The sequence below is a fragment of the Mytilus californianus genome, unplaced genomic scaffold (genome assembly GCF_021869535.1).
Source record: "Mytilus californianus isolate M0D057914Y unplaced genomic scaffold, xbMytCali1.0.p SCAF_7, whole genome shotgun sequence".
Lineage (NCBI taxonomy): Eukaryota > Metazoa > Mollusca > Bivalvia > Mytilida > Mytilidae > Mytilus > Mytilus californianus.
The window spans coordinates 88,687,584-88,700,568 of record NW_026262723.1 but is presented as its reverse complement, the minus strand read 5'-3'; the positions used below and the strand labels follow the sequence as shown (position 1 = coordinate 88,700,568).

At 32.6% G+C, this 12,985-nt stretch overlaps 1 long non-coding RNA gene across 3 annotated transcripts; it reads right to left on the bottom strand.

Moving 5' to 3' along the window:
* Nucleotides 1-187: 187 nt before the first annotated feature.
* LOC127708297 (uncharacterized) lies at nucleotides 188-11,326 on the bottom strand. 3 transcript variants are annotated; one of them, XR_007985234.1, is made up of 4 exons: nucleotides 9,069-11,326; nucleotides 4,757-5,365; nucleotides 668-1,065; nucleotides 188-201 (listed from the first exon to the last, which is right to left on the bottom strand). It is a non-coding gene; the product is annotated as an uncharacterized LOC127708297 (long non-coding RNA). The 3 variants fall into 3 exon arrangements; XR_007985235.1 differs by lacking the exons at nucleotides 188-201; nucleotides 668-1,065 and adding an exon at nucleotides 351-551 and having other exon boundaries at nucleotides 4,515-5,365; XR_007985233.1 differs by lacking the exon at nucleotides 188-201 and having other exon boundaries at nucleotides 351-1,065.
* Nucleotides 11,327-12,985: the final 1,659 nt, after the last annotated feature.

Sequence of the window (12,985 nt, the reverse complement as noted above, 5' to 3'; positions counted from 1 at the left end):
GATTGTGATTAAATATTTGACACAGCATAGGTTTCTGACACAGAATGAATGTGGTCTAAGAACTTAAAATTTTTTAATTTACCTATTATGGTCCAATATCCAAAATCTAAATACATCAAGGTTAGATTCAGCATATCAAAGAACCCCAAGAATTCAAATTTTGTTAAAATCAAACTAAGTTTAATTTTGGACCCTATGGACCTTAATGTAGACCAATTTGAAAACGGGACCAAACGGTTAAATTCAGCATATCAAAGAACCCCAATATTTCAATTTTTGATGAAATCAAACCATATCATTATTATTTGCCTTTATATATAAATAAAAAATAACCAACTTAAAATGGAAAATTTTAAAGAAAATAAAATGCTTCGCTGGGGCGCAGCTTGATACGACCGCAGAGGTCGAACCCTGAACAGTTGGGGCAAGTATGGACTCAACATTCAAGCTTGATACAGCTCTGAATTTGGATTGTTATTAAATATTTGACACAGCATAGGTTTCTGACACAGAAAGAATGTGGTCTAAGAACTTGAATTTTTTTAATTTACCTATTATGGTCCAATGTCCAAAATCAAAATACATGGTTAGATTCAGCATATCAAAGAACCCCATGAATTCAATTTTTGTTAAAATCAAACTAAGTTTAATTTTGGACCCTTTGGACCTTAATGTAGACCAATTTAAAAAACAGGACCCAAAATTAAAAATCTAAATACACGGTTAGATTTGGCATATCAAAGAACCCCAATAATTCAATTTTAGATGAAATCAAACAAAGTTTAATTTTGGACCCTTTTGACCTCAATATGAACCAATTTGATAGCGGAGCCCACACATAAAAAATCTAAATTCATGGTTAGATTCAGCATATCAAAGAACCCCATATATTCAATTTTTGTTGAAATCAAACAAAGTTTAATTTTGGACCCCAACTTGGACCAACTTGAAAACTGGGCCCATAATCAAAAATCTAAACACATGTTTAGATTCAGCATATCAAAGAACCCCAAGAATTCATTTTTTGTTAAAATCAAACTAAGTTTAATTTTGGACCCTTTGGACCTCAATGAAGAATTTAAAAAACGGGACCCAAATTAAACATCTAAAAACACGGTTAGATTTGGCATATCAAAGAACCCCAATAATTCAATTTTTGATGAAATCAAACAAAGTTTAATTTTGGACCCTTTTGACCTCAATATGAACCAATTTGATAGCGGGGCCTACAAATAAAAAATCTAAATACATGGTTAGATTCAGCATATCAAAGAACCTCATATATTCAATTTTTGTTGAAATCAAACAAAGTTTAATTTTGGACCCCAATTTGGACCAACTTGAAAACTGGGCCCATAATCAAAAATCTAAATACATGTTTAGATTCAGCATATCAAAGAACCCCAAGAATTCAATTTTTGTTTAAATCAAACTAAGTTTAATTTTGGACCCTTCGGACCTTAATGTAGACCAATTTAAAAAACAGGACCCAAAATTAAAAATCTAAATACACGGTTAGATTTGGAATATCAAAGAGCCCCAATAATTCAATTTTAGATGAAATCAAACAAAGTTTAATTTTGGACCCTTTTGACCTCAGTATGAACCAATTTGATAACGGGGTCCACAAATAAAAAATCTAAATACATGTTTAGATTCAGCATATCAAAGAACCTCATATATTCAATTTTTGCTAAAATCAAACAAAGTTTAATTTTGGACCCTTTGGACCTTAATGTAGACCATTTTGAAAACTGGACCCAAAATTAAAAATCTAAATACACTGTTAGATTCGGCATAACAAATAAATAAATGTGATCAAAGATTTTACAAATCTAATGCGCCATACTGTGCAATTAAAGATTACTTCTTGAAATTTTTCAATATTTGAAATTTGAAAAAAAAATAATATTTGAAGAATAATTCTTTTTAATTTCTAAAATCTGAAATGAGAAAAAATTGACCACCCACAATTTCTTCTTATCCCCCCCCCCTTTTTCCCCCCAAAAATTCTTTCCCTCAAGATATGGTCATAATCTCAATTCAAATTTCCAATGGAGTTGGCAACCATAATTACCCATTTAAATTTACCATAGTGCTAACCTAATCTATTTTATAATAGAATTAAAAATATAGTGTCAAATCTTTCATATGGATTTTTTTGTAAAAAAAAATGATGCAACATTTGCAGATATTTTTACTGGTCTTCCTTTATAAATATGCATTTCTTTAAACATAATTTAAAAGCAGTGTAAGGGAAGTAACCAAAACGTTGTATTTGGATTACCTCCCTTACACTGTTTTAAATTATCTTTATTGTTCATTAACCATTACTTTATACATAATTTAAAAGCAGTGTAAGGGAGATAATTTCAATGATGTATTTGATTTATCTCCCTTACACTGCTTTAAATTATGTTTTGTACTAAAGTATTTGTCCATTAACCAGGACAACCTTGTTTTTCCCCCTTTATTGCCCCTAATTCCTAAACGGTTTGAGCCATAACCCCCCAAAGCAAATCCTAACCATCCCTTTGTGGTATGGAAACTTGTAGTATAATTTCAGAGAGATCCATACACCGTTCCACAGTTATTGTCTGGAAACTAGAAAATGCTTATTTTTGGCCCCTTTTTGGCCCCTAATTCCTTAACTGTTGATACCATAACCCCCAAAATCAAGCCCAACCTTCCTTTTGTGGTATTTAACCTTATGGTAAAATTTCAAAAAGCTCCATTCACTTAAACTAAAGTTAGAGTGCGAAAACCAATGGGTATTCGGACGACGACGCCGGACAGCGACGACGACGACGACGACGCCAACGTCATACCAATATACGACCACAAAATTTTTTTGCGGTCGTATAAAAAATGAGGAAAAAAAGGAAAAAAATATCCCCCCCCCCCCAATTTTTTTAACCCCTTTATGATTCATCACCCCCAAACTCAATCCCAGCCTTCCCTTTGTGGTATGGTACCTTGCAGTACAATTTCAGAGAGATCCATACACTTGAACACAAGTTATTGTCTGGAAACTGTAAAAATGCTTGTTTTTTGGCCCCAAATTCAGACACGTTTAGGGCAATTACCCCCAATCTCAAACCCAGCTTTCCCTTTGTGATATGGAACTTTGTAGTACAATTTCATAAAGATCCATACACTTACACACAAGTTATTGTCCTGAAACTAGAAAAATGCTTGTTTTTTGCCCCTTATTGGCTCCTTATTCCTAATATTTTGAGGCAATTACCCCCACAATCAATCCTAGCCTTCCTTTTGTGGTATGGTACCTTGCAGTACAATTTCAGAGAGATCCATACACTTGAACACAAGTTATTGTCTGGAAACTAGAAAAATGCTTATTTTTAGCCCCTTTTTGGCCCCTTATTCCTAAACGTTTTGGGCAATTACCCCCAAACTCAATTCCAGCTTTCCCTTTGTGATATGGAACCTTGTAGTACAATTTCATAAAGATCCATACACTTAACCTAAAGTTAGAGTGCGAAAACCAATGTGTCTTCGGACGACGACAACGTCATACCAATATACGACCGCAAAAATTTTTTGCGTTATATAAATTGGTCATTAATACATGTACAAGTATGTAAATTCTATTTGTTTAGCTCAGGTTTAATCATACAGGTTGTAATTTAATCAGGCCATAGGGATGTTGTAATTATCACAGATATGTCATTTGGTCTCTGCATAATGAATAGTTGTCTCAATTGATATCATACCACATCTCCTTGTTTTTATCTTGATAGGTTAAGATATCAAAACCTTTCCAAATTTCGATGACATGCAATTTTTCAAAAAATTTTGCAAAAAGAACTGTTGCTCTTATTGGATGTTGATATTATAACTTTACACATATCTATACTATTAAATGAGAAGACTTCATTTTATGTGTCGCTTCTCCTCCTTCCACAATAAATTAATCATTTTGCCTCTGTGTCCAATAGGTACCATGCATAGTCGCATTTGTCATCCTCGCTTATGATTATTCAGTTTGGGTTATTTTGGGAGGAAAACGAAAATAAAGGCGTCCAGAAATTATTTCCGTCATCGGAGGGACTTTTAAGTCATAAACAAGACTTCCGTTTAGTACTGTTTTAAAATTACACATAATTTTCATAAGTACTTGGGGACAGGACAATTATTTTCACGTTTTTCTGTATACTATGATAATACATATAGAGAGTCTCTATATAATATATCAGTGACCAATGTGGATAGTAAACTTGGAATTGATAGTAAAAAGCAAATACACTTTATTTTATAGTATATGTATGTTCATAGTGTATAGAAAAACGCGAAAATAATTGAAATAAAATGCTTCGCTGGGGCGCAGCTTGATACGACCGCAGAGGTCGAACCCTGAACAGTTGGGGCAAGTATGGACACAACATTCAAGCTTGATACAGCTCTGAATTTGGATTGTTATTAAATATTTGACACAACATAGGTTTCTGACACAGAAAGAATGTGGTCTAAGAACTTGAATTTTTTTAATTTACCTATTATGGTCCAATGTCCAAAATCAAAATACATGGTTAGATTCAGCATATCAAAGAACCCCATATATTCAATTTTTGTTAAAATCAAACAAAGTTTAATTTTGGACCCCAACTTGGACAAACTTGAAAACTGGGCCCATAATCAAAAATCTAAACACATGTTTAGATTCAGCATATCAAAGAACCCCATGAATTCAATTTTTGTTAAAATCAAACTAAGTTTAATTTTGGACCCTTTGGACCTTAATGTAGACCAATTTAAAAAACAGGACCCAAAATTAAAAATCTAAATACACGGTTAGATTTGGCATATCAAAGAACCCCAATAATTCAATTTTAGATGAAATCAAACAAAGTTTAATTTTGGACCCTTTTGACCTCAATATGAACCAATTTGATAGCGGAGCCCACAAATAAAAAATCTAAATTCATGGTTAGATTCAGCATATCAAAGAACCCCATATATTCAATTTTTGTTGAAATCAAACAAAGTTTAATTTTGGACCCCAACTTGGACCAACTTGAAAACTGGGCCCATAATCAAAAATCTAAACACATGTTTAGATTCAGCATATCAAAGAACCCCAAGAATTCATTTTTTGTTAAAATCAAACTAAGTTTAATTTTGGACCCTTTGGACCTCAATGAAGAATTTAAAAAACGGGACCCAAATTAAACATCTAAAAACACGGTTAGATTTGGCATATCAAAGAACCCCAATAATTCAATTTTTGATGAAATCAAACAAAGTTTAATTTTGGACCCTTTTGACCTCAATATGAACCAATTTGATAGCGGGGCCTACAAATAAAAAATCTAAATACATGGTTAGATTCAGCATATCAAAGAACCTCATATATTCAATTTTTGTTGAAATCAAACAAAGTTTAATTTTGGACCCCAATTTGGACCAACTTGAAAACTGGGCCCATAATCAAAAATCTAAATACATGTTTAGATTCAGCATATCAAAGAACCCCAAGAATTCAATTTTTGTTTAAATCAAACTAAGTTTAATTTTGGACCCTTCGGACCTTAATGTAGACCAATTTAAAAAACAGGACCCAAAATTAAAAATCTAAATACACGGTTAGATTTGGAATATCAAAGAGCCCCAATAATTCAATTTTAGATGAAATCAAACAAAGTTTAATTTTGGACCCTTTTGACCTCAGTATGAACCAATTTGATAACGGGGTCCACAAATAAAAAATCTAAATACATGTTTAGATTCAGCATATCAAAGAACCTCATATATTCAATTTTTGCTAAAATCAAACAAAGTTTAATTTTGGACCCTTTGGACCTTAATGTAGACCATTTTGAAAACTGGACCCAAAATTAAAAATCTAAATACACTGTTAGATTCGGCATAACAAATAAATAAATGTGATCAAAGATTTTACAAATCTAATGCGCCATACTGTGCAATTAAAGATTACTTCTTGAAATTTTTCAATATTTGAAATTTGAAAAAAAAATAATATTTGAAGAATAATTCTTTTTAATTTCTGAAATCTGAAATGAGAAAAAATTGACCCCCCACAATTTCTTCTTATCCCCCCCCTTTTTTCCCCCAAAAATTCTTTCCCTCAAGATATGGTCATAATCTCAATTCAAATTTCCAATGGAGTTGGCAACCATAATTACCCATTTAAATTTACCATAGTGCTAACTTAATCTATTTTATAATAGAATTAAAAATATAGTGTCAAATCTTTCATATGGATTTTTTTGTAAAAAAAAATGATGCAACATTTGCAGATATTTTTACTGGTCTTCCTTTATAAATATGCATTTCTTTAAACATAATTTAAAAGCAGTGTAAGGGAAGTAACCAAAACGTTGTATTTGGATTACCTCCCTTACACTGTTTTAAATTATCTTTATTGTTCATTAACCATTACTTTATACATAATTTAAAAGCAGTGTAAGGGAGATAATTTCAATGATGTATTTGATTTATCTCCCTTACACTGCTTTAAATTATGTTTTGTACTAAAGTATTTGTCCATTAACCAGGACAACCTTGTTTTTCCCCCTTTTTTGCCCCTAATTCCTAAACGGTTTGAGCCATAACCCCCCAAAGCAAATCCTAACCATCCCTTTGTGGTATGGAAACTTGTAGTATAATTTCAGAGAGATCCATACACCGTTCCACAGTTATTGTCTGGAAACTAGAAAATGCTTATTTTTGGCCCCTTTTTGGCCCCTAATTCCTTAACTGTTGGTACCATAACCCCCAAAATCAAGCCCAACCTTCCTTTTGTGGTATTTAACCTTATGGTAAAATTTCAAAAAGCTCCATTCACTTAAACTAAAGTTAGAGTGCGAAAACCAATGGTATTCGGACGACGACGCCGGACGACGCCGACGACGACGCCGGACGACGACGACGCCAACGTCATACCAATATACGACCACAAAATCTTTTTGCGGTCGTATAAAAAATGAGGAAAAAAAGGAAAAAAATATCCCCCCCCCCCCCAATTTTTTTAACCCCTTTATGATTCATCACCCCCAAACTCAATCCCAGCCTTCCCTTTGTGGTATGGTACCTTGCAGTACAATTTCAGAGAGATCCATACACTTGAACACAAGTTATTGTCTGGAAACTGTAAAAATGCTTGTTTTTTGGCCCCAAATTCAGACACGTTTAGGGCAATTACCCCCAATCTCAAACCCAGCTTTCCCTTTGTGATATGGAACTTTGTAGTACAATTTCATAAAGATCCATACACTTACACACAAGTTATTGTCCTGAAACTAGAAAAATGCTTGTTTTTTGCCCCTTATTGGCTCCTTATTCCTAATATTTTGAGGCAATTACCCCCACAATCAATCCTAGCCTTCCTTTTGTGGTATGGTACCTTGCAGTACAATTTCAGAGAGATCCATACACTTGAACACAAGTTATTGTCTGGAAACTAGAAAAATGCTTATTTTTAGCCCCTTTTTGGCCCCTTATTCCTAAACGTTTTGGGCAATTACCCCCAAACTCAATTCCAGCTTTCCCTTTGTGATATGGAACCTTGTAGTACAATTTCATAAAGATCCATACACTTAACCTAAAGTTAGAGTGCGAAAACCAATGTGTCTTCGGACGACGACAACGTCATACCAATATACGACCGCAAAAATTTTTTGCGTTATATAAATTGGTCATTAATACATGTACAAGTATGTAAATTCTATTTGTTTAGCTCAGGTTTAATCATACAGGTTGTAATTTAATCAGGCCATAGGGATGTTGTAATTATCACAGATATGTCATTTGGTCTCTGCATAATGAATAGTTGTCTCAATTGATATCATACCACATCTCCTTGTTTTTATCTTGATAGGTTAAGATATCAAAACCTTTCCAAATTTCGATGACATGCAATTTTTCAAAAAATTTTGCAAAAAGAACTGTTGCTCTTATTGGATGTTGATATTATAACTTTACACATATCTATCCTATTAAATGAGAAGACTTCATTTTATGTGTCGCTTCTCCTCCTTCCACAATAAATTAATCATTTTGCCTCTGTGTCCAATAGGTACCATGCATAGTCGCATTTGTCATCCTCGCTTATGATTATTCAGTTTGGGTTATTTTGGGAGGAAAACGAAAATAAAGGCGTCCAGAAATTATTTCCGTCATCGGAGGGACTTTTAAGTCATAAACAAGACTTCCGTTTAGTACTGTTTTAAAATTACACATAATTTTCATAAGTACTTGGGGACAGGACAATTATTTTCACGTTTTTCTGTATACTATGATAATACATATAGAGAGTCTCTATATAATATATCAGTGACCAATGTGGATAGTAAACTTGGAATTGATAGTAAAAAGCAAATACACTTTATTTTATAGTATATGTATGTTCATAGTGTATAGAAAAACGCGAAAATGATTGAAATAAAATGCTTCGCTGGGGCGCAGCTTGATACGACCGCAGAGGTCGAACCCTGAACAGTTGGGGCAAGTATGGACACAACATTCAAGCTTGATACAGCTCTGAATTTGGATTGTTATTAAATATTTGACACAACATAGGTTTCTGACACAGAAAGAATGTGGTCTAAGAACTTGAATTTTTTTAATTTACCTATTATGGTCCAATGTCCAAAATCAAAATACATGGTTAGATTCAGCATATCAAAGAACCCCATATATTCAATTTTTGTTAAAATCAAACAAAGTTTAATTTTGGACCCCAACTTGGACAAACTTGAAAACTGGGCCCATAATCAAAAATCTAAACACATGTTTAGATTCAGCATATCAAAGAACCCCAAGAATTCAATTTTTGCTAAAATCAAACTAAGTTTAATTTTGGACCCTTTGGACCTTAATGTAGACCAATTTAAAAAACGGGACTTAAAATTAAAAATCTAAATACACAGGTAGATTTGGAATATCAAAGAACCCCAATATTTAAATTTTTGATGAAATCAAACAAAGTTTAATTTTGGACCCTTTTGACCTCAATATGAACCAATTTGATAGCGGGGCCCACAAATAAAAAATCTAAATTCATGGTTAGATTCAGCATATCAAAGAACCCCATATATTCAATTTTTGTTGAAATAAAAAAAGTTTAATTTTGGACCCCAACTTGGACCAACTTGAAAACTGGGCCCATAATCAAAAATCTAAACACATGTTTAGATTCAGCATATCAAAGAACCCCAAGAATTCAATTTTTGTTAAAATCAAACTAAGTTTAATTTTGGACCCTTTGGACCTCAATGAAGACCAATTTAAAAAACAGAACCCAAATTAAAAATCTAAAAACACGGTTAGATTTGGCATATCAAAGAACCCCAATAATTCAATTTTCGATGAAATCAAACAAAGTTTAATTTTGGACCCTTTTGACCTCAATATGAACCAATTTGATAGCGGGGCCTACAAATAAAAAATCTAAATACATGGTTAGATTCAGCATATCAAAGAACCTCATATATTCAATTTTTGTTGAAATCAAACAAAGTTTAATTTTGGACCCCAATTTGGACCAACTTGAAAACTGGGCCCATAATCAAAAATCTAAATACATGTTTAGATTCAGCATATCAAACAACCCAATATATTCAATTTTTGTTGAAATCAAACAAAGTTTAAATACTGGACCCTATCTTGGACCAACTTGAAAACTGGGCCCATAATCAAAAATCTAAACACAAGTTTAGATTCAGCAAATCAAAGAACCCCAAGAATTAAATTTTTGTCAAAATCAAACTAAGTTTAATTTTGGACCCTTTGGACCTCAATGTAGACCAATTTAAAAAACAGGACCCAAAATTAAAAACCTAAATACACGGTTAGATTTGGAATATCAAAGAACCCCAATAATTCAATTTTAGATGAAATCAAACAAAGTTTAATTTTGGACCCTTTTGACCTCAATATGAACCAATTAGATAACGGGGTCCACAAATAAAAAATCTAAATACATGGTTAGATTCAGCATATCAAAGAACCCCATATATTCAATTTTTGTTAAAATCAAACAAAGTTTAATTTTGGACCCCAATTTGGACCAACTTGAAAACTGGGCCAAAAATCAAAAATCTAAATACATGTTTAGATTCAGCATATCAAAGAACCTCATATATTCAATTTTTGCTAAAATCAAACAAAGTTTAATTTTGGACCCTTTGGACATTAATGTAGACCAATTTGAAAACTGGACCCAAAATTAAAAATCTAAATACACTGTTAGATTCGGCATCACAAATAAATAAATGTGATCAAAGATTTTACAAATCTAATGCGCCATACTGTGCAATTAAAGATTACTTCTTGAAATTTTTCAATATTTGAAATTTGAAAAAAAAATAATATTTGAAGAATAATTCTTTTTAATTTCTGAAATCTGAAATGAGAAAAAATTGGCCCCCCACAATTTCTTTTTATCCCCCCCCCCCTTTTTTCCCCCAAAAAATTCTTTCCCTCAAGATATGGTCATAATCTCAATTCAAATTTCCAATGGAGTTGGCAACCATAATTACCCATTTAAATTTACCATAGTGCTAACTTAATCTATTTTATAATAGAATTAAAAAAAATATAGTGTCAAATCTTTCATATGGATTTTTTTGTAAAAAAAAAAGATGAAAACATTTGCAGATATTTTTACTGGTCTTCCTTTATAAATATGCATTTCTTTAAACATAATTTAAAAGCAGTGTAAGGGAAGTAACCAAAACGTTGTATTTGGATTACCTCCCTTACACTGTTTTAGATTATCTTTATTGTTCATTAACCATTACTTTATACATAATTTAAAAGCAGTGTAAGGGAGATAATTTCAATGATGTATTTGATTTATCTCCCTTACACTGCTTTAAATTATGTTTTGTACTAAAGTATTTGTCCATTAACCAGGACAACCTTGTTTTTCCCCCTTTTTTGCCCCTAATTCCTAAACGGTTTGAGCCATAACCCCCCAAAGCAAATCCTAACCATCCCTTTGTGGTATGGAAACTTGTAGTATAATTTCAGAGAGATCCATACACCGTTCCACAGTTATTGTCTGGAAACTAGAAAATGCTCATTTTTGGCCCCTTTTTGGCCCCTAATTCCTTAACTGTTGGTACCATAACCCCCAAAATCAATCCCAACCTTCCTTTTGTGGTATTTAACCTTATGGTCAAATTTCAAAAAGATCCATTCACTTAAACTAAAGTTAGAGTGCGAAAACCAATATGTATTCGGTCGACGACGCTGGACGACGACGACGCCGGACGACGACGACGACGACGACGACGCCAACATCATACCAATATACGACCACAAAATTTTTTTGCGGTCGTATAATTATCAGAAAACAAAAAATAATGTACTTTCAAAAAAGGGGGAGGGCTAAAAAAAACTGTCCTGTCCTTAAGTACCTTTGACTTTTGATGCCTTTCCTGAAATTCTCCAGTCATAAAATCTTTTACTAAAATTCATCCTACAACAGTTAACATAGTACTTTCAACCTCGCTCTAAATGCCCGCGATTTCGCGGGTGTGTTCTAGTTTAACTAATAATCAGAATATATGCTATTAGTTCTTGCTATTCAACCTTGCTTTTAAATTATGTTTTACCCAGACTAAATTTTTGTTATCTGTTTGTCACTTTCCACTAGCAACACTTATCCCTTTTGGGATTCTGTGTTCAGAGAGATTTTTTTATTTGTCTGCCAGTGGGTTACCAAACAAATCAGGAATCAGTGTCCATTCACCCTGATTTGTGATAACCCTAGTTCCTGTTTGTCTTGGGTCCTTTCGTCTTTATTCCTCTTTTATTTTGTTGTCTTGTTTTATAATGGTATATATAATATATCATTTGAGTAAAGTGTGTTGAAAATTTTGAATATCTATGTTGCATTGCTGCTAACAGATAATTACTGAAGTTTACAGGAACGATATAAAACAACTGACAAAGTTATATATAAATAAGAAGATGTGGTATGAGTGCCAATGAGACAACTCCAAGTCACAACGTACCCCAAAATGACTAATGTAAAACAATTCAAACTGGAAAACCAACGGTCTAATCTATATAAACAAGAGGCTCTCAAGAGCCTGAATCGCTCACCTGGTTTTTTTTTTGCTTAAATCTTTCATCAATGATTATTTTTGCTTTTTACCCATATGTTCCATTTTAGCCATAGTGTCTATGTTTCTTGACGTACAAGGAAATGAAATACAAAATTTATACTAGATTCATTTGAGAAGATTTTTAAAGCTAAAAAACATAAAACAACTTGTGTAAAATTGTCCTTAAAGGGCAATAACTCCTTAAGGGGTCAATTGACAATTTTGGTCATATAAACTTTTTTGTAGATCTTACTTTGCTGAACATTTTTGATGTTTACAGTTTATCTTTATCTTCAATAATATTCAAGATAATAACCAAAAACTGCAAAATTTCCTTAAAACAACCAATTTAGTGGCAGCAACCCAACAATGGGTTGTTCAGTGTGTCTGACAATTTCAGGGCTGATAGATCTTGACTTTTTGAACATTTTAACCCCATGTCAGATTGCTCTAAATGCTTTAGTTTCTGAGATATAAGCCAAAAACTGCATTTCACCCCTATGTTCTATTTTTAGCCATGGCGGCCATGTTTGTTGATGGATCAAAATTTCGGATACAATTCATAAACTAGATTCCTAAAGGATCATTCATTCAAAGTTAAGAAGTATTAGGCACAATAGTTTCAGAAGAGAAGATTTTTAAATGTTAGCAAACTTGATGAACACATTGTGTAAAATTGTCTTTAAAGGGCAATAACTCCTTAAGGGGTCAATTGACAAATTTGGTCATTTAACTTTTCTGTAGATCTTACTTTGCTGAACATTATTGCTGTTTACAGTTTATATCTATCTATAATAATATTCAAGATAATAACAAAAAACTGCAAAATTTCCTCAAAACTACCAATTTAGTGGCAGCAACCCAACAATGGGTTTTTCGATTTGTCTGAA